The following is a 27,836-nucleotide window of genomic DNA, read 5'->3' on the forward strand; positions in this document are numbered from 1 at the left end:
TTTCAAATCAGTAATTAAATATATCATCCCTATGTCTATTAGCCACAGTAGTTGTCACAATCTTGTTTCTACTTACAATTAACTAGGCAAAACTAAAATGTCTAAAGCTACTACAAATCAAATTTAATTTAAACAGCTACAATAACTTAAACAAAGACAAATGAAATGGCTTTATTATGCTTCTTTATTTCCTCTAATTCCTTTAAAACATTTCAATAGGGCCCTGGCTGGGTAGCTCAGTGGTAGAGTGTCAGCCTGGCGTGCAGGAGTCCCGGATTTGATTCCCGGCCAGGGCACACAGGAGCCCATCTGCTTCTCCACCCCTCCCCCTCTTCTTCCTCTCTGTCTCTCTCTTCCCCTCCCCCAGCCAAGGCTCCATTGGAGCAAAGTTGGCCTGGGCTCTGAGGATGGCTCTGTGGCCTCTGCCTCAGGCTCTAGAATGGCTCTGGTTGCAACAGAGCGACGCCCCAGATGGGCAGAGCATCGCCCCCTGGTGGGCGTGCCAGGTGGATCCCGGTCGGGCACATGCAGGAGTCTGTCTGACTGCCTCCCCTTTTCCAACTTCAGAAAAATACAAAAACAAAACAAAACAAAACAAAAAAACACATTTCAATAGAAGTTCTGAGGACTGAGGATGGAGAGGGAAGCCTTAACTACTGACACCCCAACTTAAGTACCAAAATAATATCTTTACCCCAGGTGGCACCAGGACCTGTTCTTCCCACTTATTCCATTCCCTTTGTCACCTCCATCTTTTAATATAATTTTGAAAATATGTATGATACAACTGCTATAGACTGAATTCAAACTTTAAACCATATGTCAGTACTAATGTACAAATATAATCTTGATTTAGGTGTCTAATTAAAGTAAATTATAAGTTAATTATTTAATAACAAATTTAAAATATGTCACAGTATGTTTTAAGGTTGTACTATTTTACCACCATGGAAACATTTGAATACATACAAAATAATTCTGCACACTAATAAAACAATTTTTTTTTTAGCAAGACAGAGAAACACACAGAAAGAACCATCAACTCATAGTTGCATCACTTTAGTTATTCACTGATTGTTTCTCATATGTGCCTTCACCAGGGAACTCTATCTGAGCCAGCAATCCCTTGTTCAAGCCAATGACCATGGGATCATGTGTATGACCCCCCACTCAAGCTGGTGACCTCACATTCTATCTGGTGAACCCATGCTCAAGCCAGGGACATTAGGGTTTTGAACCTGGGTTCTCAGTGTCCCAGGTCAACATTCTATCTCCTGCACCACCACCTGGCCAGGCAATACAAATTTTTTATGAAAAATTATTTTTGTTATTTCATGACTTCATTTTATTGTATTCCTGTGATTTTTTTTTTCTGTGACAGAGACAGAGAGAGCGACAGAGAGAGGGACAGATAGGGACAGACAGACAGGAAGGAAGAGAGTTGAGAAGTATCAATTCTTCGTGGCTGCTCCTTAGTTTCCTTAGTTGTTCATTGATTGCTTTCTCATATGTGCCTTGACTGGGGGACCACAGCAGACCGAGTGACCCTTGCCCAAGACAGGGAAAGACCTTGGGCTCAAGCTAGTGAGTCTTGCTCAAACCAAATGAACCCACACTCAAGCCGGCGACCTCGGGGTTTCGAACCTAAGTCCTCCGCATCCCAGTCCGATGCTCTATCCACTGCACCACTGCCTGGTCAGGCTGATTTCTTTTCTTATTTTTTTAAATATAACATTCCTAGATGCTGTTCTTAAAGTTTGTGCACAGAGAGCAAAATAAAAGTTATGACAACTAGGCCAAACACTCTCTCTTTCTTTTCTTTTTTTAAGTGAGAAGAAGGGAGATAGACAGATTTTCACAGCACCCCACCAGGATCCACCTGGCAACCTCCAGCTGGGGCTGATGCTCAAATCAGCTGCTCTATTCTCAGCACCTGAAGCTGATATGTTGGACCCTGAGCTATCCTCAGCACCTAGGACCCACATTCGATCCAATTGAGCCACTGGCTGCTGCTGGAGAGGAAGAAGGAGAGAGACGGGGAGAGAAGCAGATGATGGCTTCTCTTGTGTGCCCTGACTGGGAATCAGATGTGAGATGTTTCTATGCCTGGCCAATGCTTTATCTTCTGAGCAACATGCCCAGGGCCAAGAAATTTTTTAAAACACTAATGTGTATGTCTTATTTCCATGGTAATTTAGAAAAAACATTTTTTCAGTCAATCATAAAACTTGATGTGAGATATATTTATTGTTTTTTAAAATGTTTTTGTTTCCAAATAAACATGTTCAAATACATTACTAAATTCTGAAAATATTAGGAATTTAATTATTCCTTTGTTTTTTTTCAGCCTAGAACATTGTTTCTGAAAGAAAATGTTTGTACCATTGGTTGGTTAGCTTTTAATTAACTTTTTCATAGGGCCATTATTCAAAGAATTTATCAGTGAAACAAAATACACAGGAAAATCTCACCAGCAGTGTTGACACTCTCAGTCTCCCTCCCCCGTACACACATACACACTCACACAGACACTTTTAGTATCTCTATTTGGTAGTTCATTTTTTCAGTATTTTTTATAGAAATGCAAGAAGTGTGTATGTGTACCACCTTTCCACTTCTTATACAGAAGATAGCTATATACCACTGTTCTTTTTCTTGCTTTTTCCACTTATTAATATATCCTTGTGAAAACCCATTTCAGTATATAGATATCTTCCTCATTTATAACTGAGAACCTCTCTCCTTCTCAGTATTTACTATATGATACCAGGAATAGAATAGCATTTTCACCTTCTCCCTGTAGCATATCCATACACTGTTCAAAATTTAACATCTGTTCAGTTCTGTTCTACAGCTCTAGTATTTGATTTCTTGTTCAAAAGGCCATTTTCTGCACAAAGGGGAATACATTTGCACCACACCACATAAAGGTGGATAAGTAGGGTAAAATAGAAAAAAACTTAAGAGATAGGGAAGCAGCCGAGAACAGACATGATCATGAAGGTGTCATTGGGTCACAGAGAGTTCTGCTTTGGCTGGGCAGGTGTAGCTGCACTGAACACACCACTGCAGGGGCTCCAGGAAAGAGGCCCTCAGCCCCAAATGCCTCTCTTTATTATTGAGCTAAAAAATAGAGCAAGGGTTCTCAAATGACTACATGAAAATGGACATTTCTTTGCGGAGGAAATGGTCTTGTATAAAAGAGGTAATCTCGGGGTCTCAAAGGCTCTTTGCTGGTTTTTCTTATTGTGCTAACTTGGATCTCTGGAGTCACATATTGCTAAGCTATTGAAACAGGAAAGGGATGAGCCTCTAGAACCATCTGAGTTTGTCTCTCTTCACTGTTTTATTTTTTTCATGAGTGTTGCAGCTTATTTATAGATAGGAAGAGAAATACAGAGTCAAAATGAAGCATGGATGCAGGATTATCAGCTAAACTCACTCACTAAGTGGCTTTTTCTTATATCTCAGCTCTAAATATAAGATCTATATCTAAGTCTTAGTAAAATTTAAAATACTGGCCTTTCTAGGATATTCTAAAATAGCTGAAGTCAGATAAATCAGGAGCAGCAACTGTCATTACTGAATAAAAATATTTCATTTATGTAATCACATGTTTTCTTTAATTTATTTTTTAAAATTATACTATTAATTAGTATTTCTTCATATATAACCTTTCCTAAACTTTTGAAATAAAGTATACTTAATCAAAAGTAACATTTTATTTAACTGTTGCATTTGATGTACTTTGGCATTTTTAGTCATAAGAACAGATTTCCATTTTTATACATTTTTACTGGATTATTTTTTTTAATTTAATTTTTATTTTATTTATTTATTTTAGAAAGGAGAGAGAAAGGAAGAGAGATAGAGAGAGGAAGGAGGGAGGAGCAGGAAGCATCAACTCCCATATGTGCCTTGACCAGGCAAGCCCAGGGTTTCGAACTGGCGACCTCATCATTTCCAGGTCGACGCTTTATCCACTGTGCCACCACAGGTCAGGCCTTTACTGGATTATTATTGTTACAATTATCTATAAAATTTATTGCATTGATTGTATTCTATTCTCATAGTTGCATTTTAACAGCAATAGAAAATTCAATTTACCTAGTATTAAAAAATATATGCCATAAAAATATCAGGCCCTTGTATTTATTTGTAATTATAAAATTTTGATTTTTTTTTCAAACTCTGTTAAAATTTTTTTAATCTTCTTCATCATTTATAAATCTTCTTGGGTTAATACTAGAAGAACATTAATTATCATACTCTAATTTATAACATAGTTTATCTTAATGGTGTTGGCACAATTGCATATATACTGATCTTTTACAAAGTTTTTAGTTCCATTCATCTGTATTAGTTCAGTCTTCTTACTTTATTATGATTACATATTTTTTTTATCTAATTTCTGAAAATATAAGCTTATCTTTTAATTGAATATTTTGGGGTGACACTGGTTAACAAAATAACACAGGTTTCAGGGAGAAACTCAGAGAGAGAAGCATTCATTTGTTCCACTTAACTGTGCATTCATTGGTTGCTTCCTGTATGTACCCTGACTGGGGACTGAAGCAACAACTTTGATGTTTTGGGACAATGCTCTACCTGACTGAGCTAACCAGCCAGGGCCTATAGGGCACAATTCTACAACACATCTTCTGTACTTTATTGTGTTCAACCCTCCCAAGTTAAGTCTCCATCCATCACCATTTGTCACGTCTATACCTTCCCTCCCTCACCTCCTTCCACACCTGGCAATCACCACACTGTGGTCCCTGTCCATGAGTTTCTCCCTCTCTCTCTCTCTTTTGTCCTTTTTGCTCAATTCCTCCACCCTTCTCACTTGCACCTCCCACTCCTTCAACAGATGACAGCCTGCTCTTTGTCTATGAGTCTCGCTCTATTTTGCTTGTTAGTTCATTTTGTTCATCAAATTCCACATACAAGTGAAATCATATGTTACTTGCCTTTCTCTCACTGGCTTATTTCACTTAGCATAATGCTCTCCAGGTCCATCCTTGCTGTCACAAAAGGTAATATTTTCTCCTTTTTTATGCCTAAGTAGTATTCCATGTGTAAAGGTAGCATAAACTTATTTTTAACACCTTTAATAAGGTATAATTTTATACCATAAAGTTCACCGTTAGACATGTACAATTATTTAGACCATATTCATAAATTTGTACAAGTACAACCACAATCTGGTTTTAAAACATTTCCATCACTCCACAAAATTCCATCAAGCCCATTTGTAATCAATGTCAACATTCAGTCCCAGATCCAGATAAACACTGATCTGCTTTCTTTCTCTATAAATTTTTCTTCTTCTAAATATGTTATATAAATATAATCATACAATTTTTAGTATTTGATGTCTGGCTTCTTTCTTTTAGCATGTTTTTGAGGTTAATCCATGTTGAAATATATATTCAAATTCTATTCTTTTATTGCTGAATAGTAGTCCATTGCTTTAGTATACCACATTGTTATTCATATCCCAATTAATAGATATTTGATTTGCTCCCAGTTTCAACTATTACAGATAAGGCTACTATGTACATTTGTGTATAGGCCTTTGTGTTGACATATGTTTTCATCTCTCTTGAATAAGTATCTAGGAGTGGAATTGAAGGGTTTATGATAAGTTGATATTTAACTTTTTAAGAAACTGTTAAATTGCTATTCAAAGTAGCTTTACAATTTTACATTCAAACAGTAATGTATGAGAGTCTAGTTTCTCTGATTCTTCCCCAAACATTTGGTATTACTGTCTTTTAGATTATAGCCATTTACCTGGGTGAGTAATGGCCTTTTATTATTATTATTTTAATTTTCATTTCTCTAGTAATTTATAATGTTTAGCATCCTTTTCAAATGGATGCTTCAGCCTGACCAAGCGGTGGCGCAGTGGATAGAGCGTCGGACTGGGATGCTGAGGACCCAGGTTCAAGACCTCGAGGTCGCCAACTTGAGCGTGGGCACATCTTGTTTGAGTAAAAGCTCACCAGCGTGGACCCAAGGTCGCTGGCTCGAACAAGGGGTTACTCGGTCTGCTGAAGGCCTGCGGTCAAGGCACATATGAGAAAGCAATCAATGAACAACTAAGGTGTCACAATGTGCAACAAAAAACTAATGATCGATGCTTCTCATCTCTCCGTTCCTGTCTGTCTGTCCCTGTCTATCTCTCTCTGACTCTCTGTCTCTGTAAAAAATAAAAAACAACAACAAAAAACAAAAGGATGCTTCATCCTTTGTTCATAAAATGCCTGTTAAAGCATTTGACAATTTTTATATTGAATTATTTGTCTTATTAATTATGAGTTCTTTACTTTTTCTCAATACAACTTCTTTATCAGATATATGATATGAAAGTATTTTCTCTAAGATTTTGTCTTGTCATTTTTTTATGATGTCTTCCAAAACATAAAAGTTCTTTTGAATAAAGTCCAGTTTATTCTTTTCTTTATGGCTTATAATTTTGGAATATTAACTAAGAAATCTGTGCATAAAACACCATTTTGAAATCTCTCTCTATTTTCTTCCACATTTTATAATTTTAGATCTTACATTTAGGTTTATATTCTCTTTTAAATTCATAGGAAGTAAGGTAAGAATCTGAAATTATTTATTTTCATATGTACATACAACTAATTATCCTAGTACCATTTATTGGAGAAAAAAAACAAAATGGAGTGACATCAGAGAAATGGTGCCATGAGGGGTGCTCCCAAAACCTTTCCCTGAAATTTCAACAAATTCAACAACTAGAGACAGAAAAATAATCACAGGGGCATCTGAAATACACACACATCAAACAAAGGTATGATTGGCCGAAAAGGTAGCCGATTATATAATCCACTATGAAGGAAATAAGACAGAGAATGGAATATTCCACTTTCCTCACTGACCTGAGCAAGGGCTGTTTTCACTTGGAACTGAGAGGAAGGGAGGGCTGGGGGTGTGGAAAAACATGGGCTAGGGCAGAGACGTTCAAGCTGAGGAGAGAATGTGCCCATGACTCAGCCCATGTGGAGCTAACACCAGTCGCAGACCCCAGCAGAGGTGAGCGAGCAGTTGCCTTGTTTACTCCTGATATCCCGGTCGGCAAGCACAGGCAGTGTGCAAGTGGATCCACCTGGTGCCTCCAGCATGGGTGCCCACATTCCCAGAGGGAGGGGTTGGGTCAGAGACTGTCAGCAGTGGCCCTCTGCATATGCTGGGACCAGAGTCTCTGTATAATCCTGGTGCACCAAAGGCAGGGTGCTGTTTCATGGAGAGCCAGCTTTCCTACAGGCGCAGCATCTCTGCCAGCCATACAGGTGAACACAGCACATTCCCAGGAAAGAGAACTGAGAAAGTGGTGGGGGGAAGGGCGCATGGACAACCTCTGGAGAGAAGATCCACTGAGTGCTGAAAGGAGCCTAATCCACAGTCACTGCCTGGTGGGTTTACGCTGGTGGCTCTGGCTGACAAAGCCTTCTTTCCCAGGCCTGCGATTTAAGGGGACCCAGAGGAGGGACTTGATAGTTCCCTGGGCCTCTTGCTCATCAGGCAATGGCTGGGGCAACTTCAAGCCAGCCAATACAGATTAAAAAGTACAGTCTTACAGAACAGACCTCAGAAAACACTGCAGAAGTTGAGCGGGCTGGGCTGTAGGCTTCCCAACAAGGGAGAAGCCTGTGGAGAGAAGACCCACAGAGCGCTGAGGCAAATTTAACTAGAACCATAAATCAGCTCACTCCCCTGCTTACTTGAGCTAGCGGCTCTGGTTGACAAAGCTTTCATACACAGAGCTGTGCTTTGAATGAACGTGGTGGAGGGACTTGGCCCTGCAAGGACTGCTTGCACTGCAGGCACTGATTGGGGCATCTTCCTGCCCAGTTGATACAGATTACAAAGTATTAAAAGCCTGGGGAGAGTAGACCTGTGGAGTGCTGAGGCATACTAGACATGCCGGGAGGCTCGTAGAAAGACACCTGAAAAGCAATCGGCTCCCAGACCTGCCTGATTATGCTGGCAGCTCTGGCTGGCAAAGCTTTACCCAGAACCGTGCTTTGAGCAGGAAAAGAAGGGGGATTTGGCAGCTCTTAGAGCCTCTCGCTTTCCAGGCAGTGGCTGGGGCAACTACACAGCTTGATCACCAGTCTGCTGGTTCAGAAAGGAGTGATTTAGAACCATGATGGCAAACCTTTTTATAAAAACTGCCAACTTTTGCAGTGCTGCTCAACCTGGTCCCTCCCACCCACTAATGGGCATTTCAGCTTTCAGAGTGAGCAGTAGTGGAGCAAACAAATGGTGCCACGATTGGCCCACCATGAAAGCTGGAATGCCCACTAGTGGGCGGGATGGACCAGGTGGACCAGCACTGCAAAAGTGGGTGATTTTTATAAAAAGGTTTGCCATCACAGATTTAGAAAGAGGCTCAGAGAAAATGGACTCTCCCATTGTCAGAGCCTGCAAATGCTGACAAGCCCTGCCTACCAACAAGACCGAGGCCTAGTTTATGTCATCACCATAACGACACATCAACTACAAATCTCTGTCTAAGACTGCCTCAGGGGCAGAACCTGGGGTACAGCACACCCAGCCAAAATGAGAGAGAAAAAAAAAAAGGAAGATGATAACCGCACAAAACCAGAAAAAATCTATAGTCTTTATAAATTTTTCCGTTTTTCTTGTATTTTTTTTTTAATCTTCCATCTTGGTCATTTAATCCTCTTTTTATTTATTCTTTTCTTTTCATTTTGAACTTTATTACCCAGGTGTTACATTTTCCATTCCTTTTCTTTTACAAGTGTTACATCCAAAAAAACTTAACTCAATTTTTTTCTCTCTCTCCCCCTCTTTGTTTTTTGTTTCTTCATTTTTTTTTTTCACTTTTTCTCTCATTTGAATCTCACCCACAAAACAAATTATTTCATTCTGGATTCAACTTTTTTTTTGTGTGTGGCATTTTGTGTGCTTTTTACTTCACTTTTTATCACTTTAGCATTTCCCCCAACTCTGGCTCTCCATTCTATGTAGCTTTTGTTTCACTCAATACAATAGAATTTTCATTTTTCACTATATTTTTTCTTTTTTCTCTTTCTATTTTCCTTCTCTTCTCTTACACTATTTTCTCATTCAACCATCATTTACAAACAAACAATTATATTCTTGATCCAAATTTTTCCTTTGTGGCATTTTATGGATTCTTGCCTCCTTTTTTGCCTCTTTGTCAATACCTCCAAACTCAGGCTTTTCATTATATGAATTTTAGTTCCACTTAGCATAATTGAATTTTCAGTTTTTCACTGCATTTTCTCAAAACTTTTTTCTTTTTTTTAATCAACTCTTATTATTATTATTATCAATACTACTCTCAAACACCACTAAGGAAAAAAAATCAAATATCATAAATAAAAAAGACAGAGATATAGTTCAAATAGATGAGGAAAAATCTACAGAATAAAGTTTCAATAGCTTGGAAACCTTGGAGATAAATGACAGAGAATTTAAATTTTAAGTCTTAAAAATACTCATGGATATACAAGAAAGCACAGAAAGGCAAGTTAGGGAGCTCAAAAAACAATTCAATGAACAGAAAGAATATATCACCAAGGAAACTGAAACTATTAAAACAAATCAAACAGAGATGAAAAACTCAATACGTGAACTGAAAACGAGGTAACAAGCTTAGCCAATGGAAAAGGCTAGATAGAGGAGAGAATTAGTGACATAGAAGACAGGCAACTAGAGGCACTACAGAAAGAAGAGGAGAGAGACTCACAAATTAAAAAAAAATGAGAAAGCACTACAGGAATTGTCTGACTCCATCAGAAAGAGCAACATAAGAATAATGGATATGTCAGAAGGAGAAGAGAGAGAAGATGGAATGGAGAACATATTCAAACAAATAATAGATGAGAACTTCCCAAGCCTGTGGAAAGAACTAAAGAACTAAAATTCAAGAAGCAAACAGAACACCAAGTTATCTTAATCCTAACAAACCTACTCAAAGGCACATCATAATGAAATTGGCACACACCAATGACAAAAAAAAATTCTCAAGGTAGCCAGGGAAAAGAAGAATACAACATATAAAGGAAGGCCCATTAGATTATCAACAGATTTTCAATGAAACTCTAGGAGATATAAGAGAGTGAACCCAATATATAAAGTACTGAATAAGAGGAATTTCCAGCCAGGAACATTATACCAATTGAAGCCATCCTTCAAATATGAAGGAGAAATAAAAACATTCAAAGATACAGAAAAAATGAGAAAATTTATCACCAGAAAACCTCTGCTTCAGAAAATACTAAAGGAGGTTTTTTGACCAGATACAAAGAACAAAACAAAACAAAACTACAAGTAAAAGCTCCATCAAGATCACAATAAAACAAGATTAATCTGTGACAACAAAAACAAAAAAGAGGAGAGAACAAAGATTAACAGTAGCAAAAAAGGATGGAGTAAAGAGCACTCATGAGATAATGTACTACAATGAACATGATATTACTAAATGGTAACCACCCCTGAAAAAAGCAACACAGAAACACATGGCTTAAAAAAGACATAACAGAGGAAAGAAGTATGGATTACAACCAAAAAACAAACAAACAAATGATAAAAAAACAAGATACAAAACTATCAGAAAGCAATATATAAAATGGCAATAGGAAACCCTCAAATGTCAATAATTACACTAAACGTAAATGGATTGAACTCACCAATAAAAAGAAACAGAGTAATAGAATGGATCAAAAAAGAAAATCCAACTGTATGCTAAGAAACACAACTAACATACAAGAATAAAAACAAAATCAAAGTGAAAGGTTGGAAAACAATACTCCAAGCAAATAACATCCAAAAAAAAGCAGGTGTAGCAATACTCATATCTAACAATGTTGACTATAAGACAGCTAAGGTAATCAGAGACAAAAATAGTCATTTCATAATGATAAAGGGGACAATGAATCAAGAAGACATAACACTTCTTAATATATATGCACCAAACCAAGGAGCACCAAAATATATAAGATAGCTACTGATTGACCTAAAAATAAAAACTGACAAAAATACAATCATACTTGGAGACCTCAATACACCACTGATGGCTTTAGATCATTCATCGAAACAGAAAATCAATAGAGAAATATTGGCCTTAAATGAAACACTAGAACATTGTATATGATAGACATCTATAGGACATTTTATCCCAAAGTTCCAGAGTATATTTTTCTCTAGTGTACATAGAACATTCTCAAAAATTGACCATATGTTGGGCCACAAAACTAACATCAACAAATTCAGAAAGATGAAATTATACCAACCATATTCTCTGATCATAAAGGCTTAAAACTAGAATTCAACTGCAAAAAAGAGGTAAACAAACTCACAAAAATGTGGAAACTAAACTACATACTTCTAAAAAATGAGTGGGTAAATAAGAAATAAAAGTAGAGATCAAAAGATACATAGAGACAAACGAAAATAACAATAGAGACATATCAGAATCTCTGGGATGCAGCAAAAGCAGTAATAAGAGGAAAATTTCTATCACTACAGGCCTATATGAACAAACAAGAGAAAGCCCAAGTAAACCACTTAACTTTACATTTTAAGGAACTAAAAAATAAGAACAAAGACAACCCAAAACCAGCAGGAGAAAGAAAATAATAAGAATCAGAGCAGAAATAAACAAAATAGAAAACAAAAAAATAATAGAAAAAATTAATAAAACAAGGAGCTGGATCTTTGAAAAGATTAACAAAATTGACAAACCCTTGTCAAAATTCACAATGGAAAAAAGAGAAGTGACTCATATAAACAAAATCCAAAATGAAAGAGGAGAAATCACCACAGATAGCATAGATATGTAAAGAATTACTGTAGAATACTATGAAAAACTGTGTGCCACTAAATTTACAATCTAGAAGAAATGGATAAATTTATAGAACAATACAATCTTTCTAGATTGAGTCATGAAGAAGCAGAAAGCCTAAACAGACCTATAAGCAGGGAGGAAATAGAAACAACTATCAAAAACCTCCTTGATAGTTGAAATGGAAAAATATTCCTTGTTCTTGGACAGGAAGACTAAATATAGTCAAATGACTATATTATCCAAAGCAATATAAAAATTTAATGCAATTCCCATCAAAATTTCAATGTCATTTTTTTTTAAAGAAATGGAACAAAAAATCATCAGGTTTATATGGAAGTATAAAAAACCTCGAATAGCCAGAGCAATTCTAAGGAAAAAGAATGAAGCTGGGGGCATTACAATATCTGACTTCACATTATATTATACCGCCACAATAATCAAAACAGGATGGTATTGGCAGAAAAATAGACACTCAGACCAATGGAACAGAATAGAAAGTCCAGAAATAAAACCATATATATGGTCAAATAATTTTTGATAAAGGGGCCAACAATACACAATGGAGAAAAGAAAGCCTCTTCAACAAATGGTACTGGGAAAACTGAAAAGCCACATGCAAAAGAACAAAACTCGACTACAGTTTTTCCCCTTGTACTAAAATTAATTCAAAATGGATCAAAGACCTAAATATATGACCTGAAACAATAAATTACATAGAAGAAAACATAAATACTAAACTCATGAACCTAGGTTATAAAGAGTACTTTATGAATTTGACTCCAAAGGCAAGGGCAGTAAAGGCAAAAATAAATGAACGGGACCACATCAGACTAAGAAGTTTTTGCACAGAAAGAGAAACTGACAACAAAATAGACAGCCAACTAAATGGGAGTTGATGTTTTCAAACAACAGCACAGATAAGGGCCTAATATCCAAAATATACAAAGAACTCATAAAACTCAACAACAAACAAGCAAACAATCCAATAAAAAAGTGGGAAGAGGACATGAACAGGCACTTCTACCAGGAAGAAATACAAATGGCTAACAGATGTATAAAAGATGCTCTTCATTAGCTAGTAAAGAAATGCAAATCAAAACTACAATGAGATACCACCTCACACCTGTTAGATGAGCTATTATCAACAAGACAGGGAATAATAAGTGTTCGAGAGGCTGTGGAGAAAAAGGAACCCTCATTCACTGTTTGTGGGAATATAAAATAGTACAACCATTATGGAAGAAAATATTGGTGTTTCCTCAAAAAATCAAAAATAGAACCACCATATGATCCAACAATCCCTCCACTAGGAATATACCCCCAAAACTCAAACACACTGGTACGTAAAGGCACATGCAGCCCCATGTTCATTGCAGCATTGTTCACAGTGTTCTAGACGTGGAAACAACCAAAAACCCTTCAAGAGACAATTGGATAAAGAAGATATGGTACATATATACTATGTAATACTACTCGGTCATAAGAAATGATGACATCAAATCATATACAACCACATGGATGGACCTTGATAAGATTATACTGAGTGAAATAAGTAAATCACAAGAAACTAAGAACTATATGATTCCATACGTAGGTGGGACATAAAAATGAGACTCAGGGATGGACAAGAGTGTGGTGGTTTCCGGGGAGGAGGAGGAAAGAGAGTTATGAGGTGGGGTTAGGGGAGGGGCACAAAGAAAACCAGATAGAAGGTGAGAGTAGACAATTTGACTTTGAGTGAGGGGTATGCAACATAATCAAATGTCAAAATAATCTGAAGATGTTTTCTCTGAACCTATTTACCCTGATTGATCAATGTCATCCCTTAAAATTAATAAAAATAAATAAATAAAAACACCTTTCATTATATTGTCTTGGCACTTTTGTCAAAAATAAATTGTGTAGATTTATCTCTGGATTCTCAATAGTGTTTAATTGATTCATATGTCTCTCTAAGACAATACCACACTGTCTTTAATATTAAAACCTTATAGTAAGTTTATTTCTTTTACTTTGTTTTATATATGCAAATTTTGTTTACATCTATTAGTTGCATTTTTAAATTAAGATCATCTCATTTTCACCCATGTTGTCATCTTTAAAAATCCACATTTACAGTAGCATACAGATATATTATACTTCTTTATTATTTATTGATGTTTTTTTTGTTTTGTTTTTTGTTTTTTGTTTTTTTGACTTTTTTTTTTTTGCATTTTTCTGAAGCTGGAAACGGGGAGAGACAGTCAGACAGACTCCCGCATGCGCCCGACCGGGATCCACCGGGCACACCCACCATAGGGCGACACTCTGCCCACCAGGGGGCGATGCTCTGCTCATCCTGGGCATCACCCAACCATGTTGCGACCAGAGCCACTCCAGCGCCTGGGGCAGAGGCCACAGAGCCATCCCCAGCGCCCGGGCCATCTTTGCTCCGATGGAGCCTTGGCTGCGGGAGGAAGAGAGAGAGACAGAGAGGAAGGCGCGGCGGAGGGGTGGAGAAGCAAATGGGCGCTTCTCCTGTGTGCCCTGGCTGGGAATCAAACCCGGGTCCTCCACACTCTAGGCCGAGGCTCTACCGCTGAGCCAACCGGCCAGGGCCTTGATGTTTTAAGTAAAAGAAAAATAGTATGGTTTTAATATTCTTTCTAAACTTATTTGTCTTTTTTCTCTAGATACTGCAAGAAGAAATTAATTTTTTTAAATTTAATTGCATATTTTAATATGAAACAAAATATTAAATATATTTCTTCTAACTACTCATACCAGAAATTGGAATTCAGATCTGTAAAATCAAGACTAGACATCACTGGAAGACTTTAAAATTATTTTAATCACAACCAGAGTCATGTATAGAAATAAAGCAATTGCATGGATTTGTTATTTGCATAATCTCAAAACTTAACTTCCCAAATAAATTTTATTTTATTATTTTTTTCTTTTTTTGTATTTTTCTGAAGCTGGAAACGGGGATAGACAGTCAGACTCCTGCATGCACCCGACCAGGATCCACCCGGCACGCCCACCAGGGGGCAACGCTCTGCCCCTCCGGGGCATTGCTCTGTTGCGACCAGAGTCACTCTAGTGCCTGGGGCAGAGGCCAAGGAGCCACCCCCAGCGCCCGGGCCATCTTTGCTCCAGTGGAGCCTCGGCTGCGGGAGGGGAAGAGAGAGACAGAGAGGAAGGAGGGGGGGGGTGGAGAAGCAGATGGGCGCTTCTCCTATGTGCCCTGGCCGGGAATCGAACCCGGGACTTCTGCACGCCAGGCCGACACTCTACCACTGAGCCAACCGGCCAGGGCCCACCAAATAAATTTTAAAAAGAAAACATTTAATATCTGCCATTGAGAAAAATAATCTCATCATCATCCTTCATTATGAAGCTTTACTTCAACCAAAATTCTTTTCAATATTTTGAAAGTAAAGTACCCCTAAGGGAGTCATAAACCCTGAAATCATTGATGTAATTCTTGCTATATATTAGTTTCTCTTTCTGAGGGATTATTCTATGCTTTCGTACTTTTGACATTAACATCATATTGTTTAGATTTGTTTAAGGGTTCAGATTCTCTAGACTCAGGCTTCTGCAATTTCTTCTTCTTTGCAAGCAATAAAATAGTTTATAACATTGCCCATGAGGAGCCGCACATTTGATAAAGACACAATAGCTCTTCAGGTCATATACTTATATGTATGTATGTATGTATGTGTGTGTGTGTGTATACATATACACATGCATATATATAATACCATTTTCTTTATGTAATATTGTATATGTATGTGGAGAATATATATATTCTCCAGTCTCAGTCACTAATTTACTAGCAAAAGGAGGTCCAAGAACAACTGGACGACATTCCACAACTGTGACAATTCTCATAGCAGTGGACAATCTTTCAGTACTAACATGGTCTAGAAGAGTTTCAAAAAGGGCACTGCTAATACTCCCAAATCCAAGTCCAAAAAAATTAATATAAAGCAAGAGGCTTCTGCAGTCTTCCATCAATGTGCATAAGAGAAGACACACTCTGATGAACATAACTGCAAAGCTGAAGAAGCATGGATTTGAGGTAAAACAAGTTTGGAGTTTGCAATTAATTCTACAGAAGGCCTCTCAAACACATCAATAAAAACTATACAGACAGTAGGAAGGCTGCAGAATACTCATCATCAATTTCCTTGTTTTTAGCATATGGAGTCAAATATATAATGAAGGCCAAAATCCTGGACACATAATGACATTTCCAAATAAGTATATCAGAAATCCCTTACACTTGAAAAGGGAGAAATCAAAATATATAATTATTTTTCCCATACTGATTTCTTCTAATGGCTTTTCTTTATACCTGAATCATGTGCTCCACGCCAATCTTATTTTTAGACTTAGTAGATTGTTTGGGTCCAACAGTTCTCATGAGGAACCCAACCACAGAAGCATTCAACAGTATACCTTCTAAGATAAAGAAGCTTCATTTCTAGCTATTAGGTATTAAAAATGAACTAATTGAAATGTAGTAATCTACTTAATAAAAAAAGACGTCCTGCCATGGCGAGTCCATTTTCTATGGGTCATTCATTATAGAAGTATTTGCCAATGATTGTTAAAGGGGTTGCAGGTTGAAATACAGACATAAACCTCCAATGAACCCTACAGTAAGGTGAAGCTATATTATACTAGTATTATATGAAGCTGTAACCATTCCTGCACAGCATATTAAATCTTGTACCATCACTGACTGGCTACCATATTTATTAACCAAAACACTACTCATGAGCTCATGAGACTTGTGCACATAACAGCCAGCAAAATGGATGACATCCATGCTATTTCACTGTAGACAGTATCAAATATTTGGTGAATTTCTTTGAGGAATGTGAATAAAAATCCAATGGAGATAAAATACATTCAACTACTACCCAGCTCCCTTTTCCATCAGGAGGTGGATGTAGTAGGTGGCCATCTGTGGTGGGGGATCACCTGTGGGCGGTGGTATTTCTACTCTTCTATTTAAAATTTAAGTCAACTGTTGACAGATTCCTACTTGAACAGACTTTGGTTTATATGTGATATTGTCAAGCCCAGCCACTATTCCTTGAATTGTGATATTTGAAGGCAATACAGAGGAAGAGAGGGGAAACAGACTCTGGATAATCTGGTTTCTGGCACAGGGTGGGCACTGCAGCTCTCTGCTCCTCTCTAGGACAGTTTGCTTCACTGTTACCGGGTGAATGGAATTAAATATTTAATTCTGTTTCCTGCCCTGTCCTCACCCTCACAGCCTCAGGTGGTGAAAGAAGAGGGAGAAGAACTCAGCCAGGGGGAAAGGAGGCATGGCTGCTGAGCACCCTCTACAGCAAATTCTGATTTCTGGTTGTATATACCCTCTACCTCTGTTTTTCATTTACAAAATTATTTGACTTAAAGTTTATTTCTTTTATTTTTAATTGTATTTATTTAAAAAAATGTTTCTGAATTATTCTTAACAATAATTTTCTAATTACTCCTTGGAGTACAGTTTTTGCTGTGTCCTAAAGCTTTTGCTAGGAGGGATTTCACTGTTTATCATATTTTGTATAATTTATAATTACAGATTTTATTTTATCATTGATCATGAAAGTATTTGGAAGAATAATTCTCAATTTCTAAATTGAGCTATAATACAATTAAAAGTGTTAAGCAATTCATCAGTCACTTTACACACACACACACACACACATTTAATTAGGTTCAATCATAAGACATACCTTAATCATGCATCTAACAAGAGATAAAAATAAAGTACATACTAGCACAGAAACATACAGATTAAATGGTCCTACGTAGGTACAATGATGTGATTGCATTTTCATCAGAAAATTTAAGAAGTCTTATAAATCAATACTTCTGCTACTCCTGGTAACCTAGAACATAAAAGTCATATTGTATCTATGGTTATGTTTGTTTATATAATCATGACAAATTAATATTTACATAATTGGCAACAAACTATGTCACCACTGCGCAATAAGAACGAAAAATAAGTACCATTCAAAGATAATCTACTAAATGTGACAAATATTAAGATAGCAGAAACTTTCTTCAAAGGTACTAAATTAGGAATAACCAGAATGCTGGCCATGACAGTCAGTACACGTTAAATTTAGAAATCACTTGGGAAAGTACTAGAAAATAGAGATATACTTACTGGTGGTAGAGGTATTAATTGTAAAGGATAGACTGTGAAAAAAGTAGTTAAAATTAAGCTAGATTTCCAAAAATAGAAAACACATCTATGTGGAGTGATCCAAAGTAAAACAGTAAAAATTAAGAATATTTTAATAACAGTATATTCTTTTCATGTATATTTTAACAGTATAAAGAAAAGTAAAAACTAGAAACAAATATGTCTGGATCTATTGTACCTGAATCTGTTATAGACCGAAGTTTAATAATTTGTAGAAATGTTTTTCAGTGTTAAAATTTGCTTTTGACTTTTTTTTTTTTGCTTTTGACCATTTTTTATATTTTCTGTTTCACTGCTTTTATTTATTTATTTATTTATTAATTAATTATTGTTATTTTATTAAGTATATGTGTTAGCTGATTTAAAGTCCTTAAATGAAATTCCAGCACTGTTGATAGTAACTTTTCTTTGAATGTGAAACAGGTCTGGATTGAATCCAGGTCATTGTGAGTGTCACGTTGTGGAGGTTCTGGACTTTATAATATTTCTTCAAGGAAAGTTATTAATTTTTTTAACAGATTAGTAACTGGTTAGGCTAAAATTGCACATTCTGTATTTTTTTTAATTTTTAAAAGAATTTATTTATTCATTTTGGAAAGAAAAGAGAGAAGGGGGGAGGAGCAGGAAGCCTCAACTCCCATATGTGCCTTGACCGGGCAAGCCTGGAGTTTCGAACCAATGACCTTGAACTGGCGACCTCAGCATTCCAGGTCAACACTTTATCCACTGCGCCGCCACAGGACAGGCAAGCTCTTTTATTTTTAATGGACATTTTTGTAAAATGCTTCATTTTTGAGGAGCATGTGTCTTGTGTTATAGTAGAAATCATGTACTTTGCACTTATAGATGTTTAATAAATGCTGGCAGATTATTTATAATGAACTATATCACAAGAATTTAAAAAAGTGATTCCAAGAAATGGCTTATGTTGACAGCGAGCCAAATTACAAGAATTTAGCAAGAGTATTTGACTTTTCAATAATACAATATCTTTAAGTCATTTTAATTTGCAGGATATATTTATCACTACAGTTTTATAGGCACAGAAGCTAACTTTTCATTTTCAAAGACTGATGAACAATTATCCATTTTTTCTTCAAGTTGAATAACAGGAAACTACTTGTTTTTCAAACCCTTTGACAACTGTAAGAAGCTGCTGCTCACAAAATGCACGTCCGATGAACTGTAGTCCTATGGGCAACCCTTGGCTTGAGAGGGCCATCGGACACTCACTGTTGGTAATCCTGCCATATTTACAGCCTGTGTGAAAATATTACCCTGGGTGCTTCATGCTCTGTTGTCTTCTTTGATGAACTCTCTGTGTGGTACTGCCTCACTCAGGGTGATGGGAGTTAGCAAGACATCCACTCCAGCATTAGCAAAATCCACAAAATAATTAGCAATGAGTCATCTCACTTTCTGTGCTTTGATAAAGTAATTTTCATATTTTCTTTTAATATGAAAAAGTTTCCTGAGAGAATTCTTCCTCTCACCACATCAATAAAGCCTTCTTGTCTGGTTGCAGCAAACAAGGCTTCAGCAGACACATTAATATCACAACTGTAACTATATTCTAGCCCATCAAATCTTACCATATTTGTTGCCACTTCTGATGTATACAAAACATGGTAGCAGACAATTGAATAACTGGTGTAGGGCAGAGACACTTCAAATACTTTGGCCCCGTTGGACTCAAAGAGGTTAGCAGCTTTGGACCAAAAGGGATTGTACTTCATTTGATAATTCTGGTACAAGATATTCCTTCGGAATTCCTATACACAGTTTGCTCACATCTATGAAACTGGGAAGCATAAATGGCTTAAGAAGATCCTGTACTGTGGTAGAATCTTTGCAGTCATGCCCAGCCAGTATACCCAACATAACTGCTGCATCATTCACACATCTGGTTAAGATTCCTGGCACATCCATTAAATTCATCAGGGAATGAGACCATGATGAGAAAATAAGCCATAGCTTGGATTTAAATCCACAATCCCACAGTGGGCAGCTGGATTTCTGGCCAATCCTCCTGTACCTGATCCTAAAGCCGCAAAGCACGTGAACGCTGCCATGGCCGCTGCACTCCCTCCTGAGCTTCCTCTAGTTATAAGCCAGTCTGAATCTTCCTTCTCACCATGGGGATTCTGCTTCCTCTTTTCTCTCTACTGTTTTGAATAACTCCAGGGGTTTTTAACTGGTCCAAATATACCATCTGTGCTTCCAGATCCCATAGCAAACTCATCTAAGTTTGTTTTTCCCATTAGTAGAGCTCCCTGATCCAACAACTTCTGAACTACTGTGGCATTATAAGGTGGTACATAACCTTTCAGCATGTGTGATGCATATGTTTTCTCAATGGCAGACGTGCTAAAGATATCTTTTACTGCAACAGGAGTTCCACCTAAATCCCCTAGTGGGTGACCTTTCTTATACCTTTTCCCAGATTCCTCAGCTTGCTGTAAGGCCAGCTCTTCAGACATAGTTATGTAAGCATTTAGAAACTTGGTCTTCTTGATCAGGAAGAGGTATTTTTGACAGAGCTCAGCTGGAGTAATTTGGCCTTGTTTCATTGCCACAGAATCCAAAAGCCAGGCACTGATGTTGCATTATTACTTCATTTAACCAGTAAAACCACCACAGAAGTTAGGTATTATTAACATCATTTTAGAGATGAAGAAAATGAGCTCAGAGAGGTTAATTTGTCCAAAGTGACACAAATAAAGGGTACAGGTGATTTTTAAATACATGCTCACAAAAAGTAGGGGATATTTTATTGCTTCATTTTGAAGTATGAATATATGCTTCGTCACCACTTCTCTCTGCACTACTGGAAGCTTAGTTTATCTTCACCATATTCTGTCTTGACTACAGTGGTAAGCAGCCAGAATCTCAGGTTTTCTAGAGTTAGCTTTCGGCCATTTTGAGTCTGCGAGCAGGCATGCTTGACTCTTATGTCAGCCTAAGATTTGGACAATGTTTGTACTCTGATGTGGTGCTTCCACTCTTTGGATTTCTCTCTTGTGGGATGTCTTCCATCTTCGTTTCTACGACTATGTTTACCCCAGGATTTCTCTTGTGTACTAAAGAGACAGATTTTTCTACCATAATTTTAGTCACTTTGCTGCTAATCTTGACTGCAGTCTGCCTTTATGCTTTCTGCCCTTAAAAATGGGAACCTCACTCTATGCCAGTCCTATCTTCAAAGTTTTTGACTTTTCTTCAAAATATGCTTCCATAGACTATGTATATATGTATATATGTATGTATGTATGTATGTATGTATGTATATACATCCATGGTCTGTGGCTGTGGGTGGGTTGAACTGTTGAAACTTATTTCACCATACCAGCAATGAAACTCTTAATGCTTAATCTGAAGGGCCCACCTTGCTCTCTTGACTTTTAAGATCAATGTTAATCCAAATACTATACAGTGCAATTCAAAATACTTAGCAGACAACAAAGTTTTAGGAACCTATTTCCGTTAATGACCATTGTCCAAGACCCATCTTTCTTATCTTCAAACAAATCTAACCTCAATTAGTTCTCCTCTGTTGCTTAATATTATTATCCTATTTTTTCATTTAAAAGCAAGAAAATATTTTTAGGACTTGGATTTTTAATCTTATTCTTGACTCTCAATTCTCCTATCAAAAGGATTGAGTCTACTCTAGACTTAATCAGCTATTTTTACTTATATTTACTAAAATAATATATATTTAATACAAACTCTCCCCCCATATTTCAATAGGGCTTTTTCAATCTTCTAGCACCTTTACAAAGAGTAAGCCTAGAAATATTTCTTTAAAAGGGAGGGGGTATATTAGCTGTGGATCTTTAATGGCAAACAATTACTAATGGCAACATTTTCCCATTTACCGGAAGCTACTCTCAGGGACAGTGGCTCCCACTGACAATTTCTATTGCTTGCAAGTGATAGCAGATCCCATTGTGAGACACTCCTAAGCCCTGCCCAGTTTTTTAGGTGGTAGACCATCAGCCCAGCATGTGGATGTCCCAATTCGATTCTCTGTTAAGGCACACAGGAGAAGTGACCATCTGCTTCTCCACCCCTTATCCTCCTCCTCCTTTCTCTCTCTCTGCCCCTGTAGCTATGGCTGGATTGCCTCCAGCAAGTTGGCCCCAGGTGCTAAGGATGGCTCTGTGGCCTCTACCTGAGGTGTCAAAAATAACTCAGTTGCTGAGCAATGGAACAACTCCCCAGATGGGCAGATCACTGCACCACAGGGGGCTTGCCAGGTGGGTCCCCATCAGAGTAGATGGGGGAGTTTGTCTCTCTGCATCTTCTGATCTCACTTAATTAAAAAAAAAAAAAAAAGGAAAGAAACTCCTAGCAGTAGCTCTAAGCAGTAATCTCGCCTCAATAGCTTTTTAGTTTCTAGTATATCCTTTCTCCTGAACATTTTATGTGGATTTCAGTGTTAGGAAAATTTCATATTAATTTTTTAACCCTGTGTTTAGAAAGAAATGTAGAAATATAGGCTAAGTTCCTTGTACAGCTATAGTATGAAACAGTTCTTTCCTAAGAACATGCGCAGATTCTCCAGAGCAGTTTGACCAATATTTTTTATAAAGAGCCAGAAAGTAAATATTTTAGGCATTGTAGAGCATGATGTTTATTTCACAATTATTCAACTCTGTCACTGTGGTATATAAATAGCCAATAAAACTTTATTTTAAAAAAGCAGCAGGCGCGATATGGACCATGGGCTAATGTTGTCAACATATAACTATATGCTGCTCCATAGTTACAGTAGGAAAAAATCCCAAGTTGCCATTAAATTTCTCTAGTATTTTATTACTGTACACTAAAGCAAGACCCATGTCTATAAACTCATGTACCTCATGATGAATTTACATATATCTTCTTACCAGTGGCTTCCTAAGTAGTGGTGTAAGAACACATTATTTTCTCTCTGTCATTCCATAGAGAAATTGACTAGGACACTTGGAAAAACACACAGATTACTAATTACATACTCTAGCACTCCATTGGGCAACAAGATAATTATGTTAAACTTGTCTTACTAAATTAAATAAACCAAATTTCACATCATATTTGACTTTAAATGTGGCATCATTCTACAGAAGTTATATACATACATATATATTATGAGAGAGGCAGAGAGAAAGAGACAGGAATATTGTGGTGGTGATGTACATTTCCTGACCAAGTATCAATTGGGCAACCCGGGCTCTTCTGGTCAACGTACCAACCAACTGAGCTATCCAGCCAGGGCTTTATTTTTTACTGATTAATAAATTTTTAGAGAGACAGAGAGAGGAAAAGAGAGGGGAGGGTAAAGGAAAACATTCATTTGTTGTTCCACTTAGTTGTGCATTCATTGGTTGCTTTTCGTGTGTGCCCTGAGCAGGAATCAAACCTGCAAACTTGTCATTTTGAAACAACAGTCTAACTAATAGAGCAAACTGGCCAGGGCCTAGAAGTTATATCTTAAGAAATAAAAGAGACAAGTGTGGCTTAAAAAAGACAAATTAACATAATAAAATCAAGAAATATTCCCAGCCATGTTCTTTATCTATCCCTCCCTCAAAAGAAATGGCACTTTAGTACTCCAGAATAAATAGCCATTTTAATAAACAGAACTGGGTCAAGTGGATATACTTTGGGGGAAAATTATATGCACGCTTATTTCTTACCATATAGAAAATACAGTGCCATGGAAACTGATTATCCAAAATAACAGAGCCTTTAGAAGCAAAAATAATCTTTTTTTACATAACCGTGGGCTCAAGTAAGAAGCTGATACATTAAAATATAAAAAAGTTAAAAACTTCTGTTTATTTAAATATATGTTAATAGAGCTAAAATATCAATTTCTAGTATAGAAAAACTTTTCAAAGGACTCATATTCAAAATATATAAAAAACTGTAACAAGAATGGCACATTAAAAAAAAAAGACAAAAGAGTAAAATGACACTTCACTTTAAAAGTTATCCAAATGGCCAGAAGGACAAACTTTAAAGCAGATTTTATCAAAGTGCAAATTAAAATCAGAAGAAACCATAACATACTTACCAAAATGTATAAGTTGACTAGAAAAAATCAAACTCAAGTGGCTATAAAGTGTTAAGAGTAACTGTTACTCATACACCACTGTTGGCATATTAAGTGGTACAAACATTTTGGAAAAAAATGACAGTTTACATGAAGGCTGAACATAAACACTCCTATGAACACACCAAACCAGTTTTCTATGTGTGCCCAAATGTATATCCAACAGAAATGCATACATATGATCTACCAATGACATGTAGTAGAATATTCACAGCAGCATTACTTATAGAACCTGAAACTTAAAATTTTTCAAGTCACCATTAAGAGTTTCATGGATAAATAAATTGTGTTATGTTTATATGATACCATAATAAGAAAGACCAATCTCTAACTACACATTAGGAACCAATTTAACAAACTTATGTTTGAAAAGACAAGTCATAAAATAAGAGTCTACATAAACACATATATAATCATATATATACACACATTATAGATGTTCAAAGACAATTCCCTTGCTTCTATTTGGAGACCTAATAAAATGATATTTGCAAGCTTATTATAAACAGGCTAATAATGGTATTTTCAAGCCACTTAGTATATACAGTACATTATTAGTCTGTCTATGGTTACTTAAATGTGGAGGAATCGGTATTACTGATGAAACTCAGATGTGCCTTCTGTGTGTTATTGATGACAGTGGCTTAGAAAATTGACACTATCAATGGAAGACTATGGTCTAACAATTACCAGTGTTCTCCCAAACCATAATATTTATATCACATAGTTATTTGAACTATATAGGCCTCTGCTTGCAGAACAATTCAATGGAATGTGTATATGAAGATATGTCATTTCCAATAGTGATGGATGTGGGTTTATAGGGGCAAACAAAAAAGTACAGACAGGGAAATGATAAAACCTGTATGTAGAAGATGCATTGGTTGACCTATACATTACCTTTTCCATGTGTCTGTAGTCCTAGAAGAATGATGATGTCTATAAAACAGCAGTTATCAGGGGAAAGATGATGTCATGAAATAAAGATATAAAATAATTTGAATATACTAAAGCATTTTTTTTTATTCTGGAGTCATTCTGTTTCTTTTTCCTCCTTATGAATTAGGAAAAGATAACCAAAACTAAGAATTTGGAAGGAAGATATACAGATAATGTTTACATGGAAGTTCAGATATATTTGGAATTATAGTTTAATGAACATTTCTCTAAAAATTAAAAAAATATATATTATACATTTATATCCAATATTGTTTCAATAATAAAGCATAATTTTACCCTTTAATATAGCCTTGATAATTAGGAGCATACGAAATTCTCACAATGGCTCGAAAGGCAAACACATAGACAAACTTTTTAGTTATCATCAACATTAAATCTGTGTGACCTGTGGTGGCACAACAGAAAAAGCATCGACTTGGAACACTGAGGTCGCTGGTTTGAAACCCTGGGCTTGCCATGTCAAGGCACATATAGGAGTTGACACTTCCTGCTCCACCTCCCCTTCTCTCTCTCTCTCTCTCTCTCTCTCTCTCCCTTTGTGTCACTCTCTTCTCTCTATAAAATGAATAAATAAAATAATTTAAAGATCTTTACAAAAAAAAATTAAATCTTTGAAGCTGAAAAAGAAAATTTTATTTTTAACATAAGTACTACCTTTTGGTTGGTATACTATTGAAATGTCTCATCTTCATTTTCAGGGGTAACCAAACATAAGCACTTATATGTATATGTACACATATACACATAGATGAATAGAAATTCAGTGCTAGGCATTGCTCCAAGTCCATTACAAATATTCACTCATTTAAACATTTACAACAACACTGTGACAATGATGATTATTGTTTTTATTATCATTATTATTATAATTTTAAAGATAAAACAATTGGGGCACAAAGAAGATTAGTTATGAAAATTCCCCAAGTACACAAAAATAGTGAAAGGTAGTGTCAGACTCTAAGACCGGAAAGTGTGCTCTGAACCTCTACTGTGTTGTCTCTTATTACGGCTGGCAGTGGCATATGCCTGCTATTAGTTAGAAATTATGTCAATGGAGCTCTGGCCGGTTGGCTCAGTGGTAGAGTGTTGGCCTGGTGTGCAGAAGTCCCGGGTTCGATTCTCAGCCGGGGCACACAGGAGAAGTGCCCATCTGCTTCTCCACCCCTCCCCCTCTCCTTCCTCTCTGTCTCTCTCTTCCCCTCCTGCAGCCAAGGCTCCACTGGAGCAAAGATGGGATGGGTGCTGGGGATGGCTCCTTGGCCTCTGCCCCAGGCGCTAGAGTGGCTCTGTTCGCGACAGAATGACACCCTGGAGAGGCAGAGCATCGCCCCCTGGTGGGCGTGCCGGGTGGATCCCAGTCAGGCACATGCGGGACTCTGTCTGACTGTCTCTCCCCGTTTCCAGCTTCAGAAGAATGAGAAATTATGTCAATGGAGCAATAAAAATAGAGCATTATTTAAAAAACAGTCTAAGGAAAAGCATACTTGATTTGAAATACTTAGCCAAATTTGAAGACCTTTATACTTGGAATATGAAATTGTATGTACTCAAAGAAAGGCAAAGTGATTCAAAGTATCCTGAAAATTCAATCTCTAGTGTGCACCCGTCCCTTTAGAGACAGGTGATATTCATCTTTGGAAATAAGATTAACCTACTTTAGTGGTAGGGGAGACTAAAAGTAAAACTTTTCATGGACCTCTTATTAAAAATGAGGCCTAAACTTGGTTCAAAATTTGACTTAAAAAGCTTTGTTTAATATTTATTTATTCTAAAAGTATGTATTGGGGGACATTCTGATTCTAGTAGATGAAGTAGGTGTGTCATTATCTATTCCTTCTGCTAAGTCTTTGGATATTATATGTACAACACATATTAAAATTCTAAAAAGTGAATCGAGAAAGGCCAAGTGGTTAGTCATCTTGAGACCCAAGAAACAACAATGTGGTATTATTCCGGCTCATAACCTAGGCATGGAGCTGAAAGGCTGGCAACAGGCTTAAATAACCTGGCAACTGTATAAAAGGGCAACAAATGGAATTCTTGTGATGATCAAAGTGTTCTGTATCTTGACTCTCATTTTGTTACCATTGGTGGAAACAGTTAAACAGTGAATGGGATCTCTCTGTATCATTTCTAAAAATTGCATGGGAATTTACAGTTACCTCAAAATTAAATAGTTACTTTCGGGCACTTTAGAATATTTATCAAATGGCTACTATGTGCCAAGGACAATTATAGATGCTAGGAAATAGCAGCAAACACCAGCAATAATAAAATCGCCTCTCTTTAAAATACTGAAATCTAGTAAGGGAAACATAAAATAAACAAAGGAACACAAGAAGCATGCAACAAGTTAAGTGGCAAAAATGAAGGTAAACATAGTAATGAGGATAAAGAAAGAAAAAGGTTCTGTTTATATATGGCATTCAGGGATGCTATCTCCCAGAAGGTAGTATTTAAGCAAAGAAAGCCACAAAGGTTCCTAGGGAAAGAGCAAACCAGAAAAAAATTAATCCAAAGACTCTGAGTTGGGAATGGTCCTGGCATGTTCAATAAATAGGCCATTATGTCTGGAGTGTAGTTAGTGAAGTAGAGAGTGTTAGGATTTTGAGTTACTGGAATGACAGATAATATAGGTTCTGAGGTCATAATACGGACAAATAATTTTCCTTTCATTGTGTGCT

At 36.7% G+C, this 27,836-nt stretch overlaps 1 protein-coding gene and 2 pseudogenes across 3 annotated transcripts in view; all 3 read right to left on the minus strand.

The window, feature by feature from the left end:
• Positions 1 to 27,836, minus strand: part of CTNNA3 (catenin alpha 3) — a 2,095,157-nt gene that overhangs the window by 239,230 nt on the left and 1,828,091 nt on the right. The window lies entirely within an intron of this gene.
• LOC136313161 (monocarboxylate transporter 2 pseudogene) lies at positions 15,342 to 17,987 on the minus strand (annotated as a pseudogene).
• Positions 19,119 to 27,836, minus strand: part of LOC136313162 (glutamyl-tRNA(Gln) amidotransferase subunit A, mitochondrial pseudogene) — a 96,173-nt pseudogene continuing 87,455 nt past the window's right edge.

Source organism: Saccopteryx bilineata, chromosome 9 (genome assembly GCF_036850765.1).
Source record: "Saccopteryx bilineata isolate mSacBil1 chromosome 9, mSacBil1_pri_phased_curated, whole genome shotgun sequence".
In the NCBI taxonomy this organism is placed as follows: domain Eukaryota; kingdom Metazoa; phylum Chordata; class Mammalia; order Chiroptera; family Emballonuridae; genus Saccopteryx; species Saccopteryx bilineata.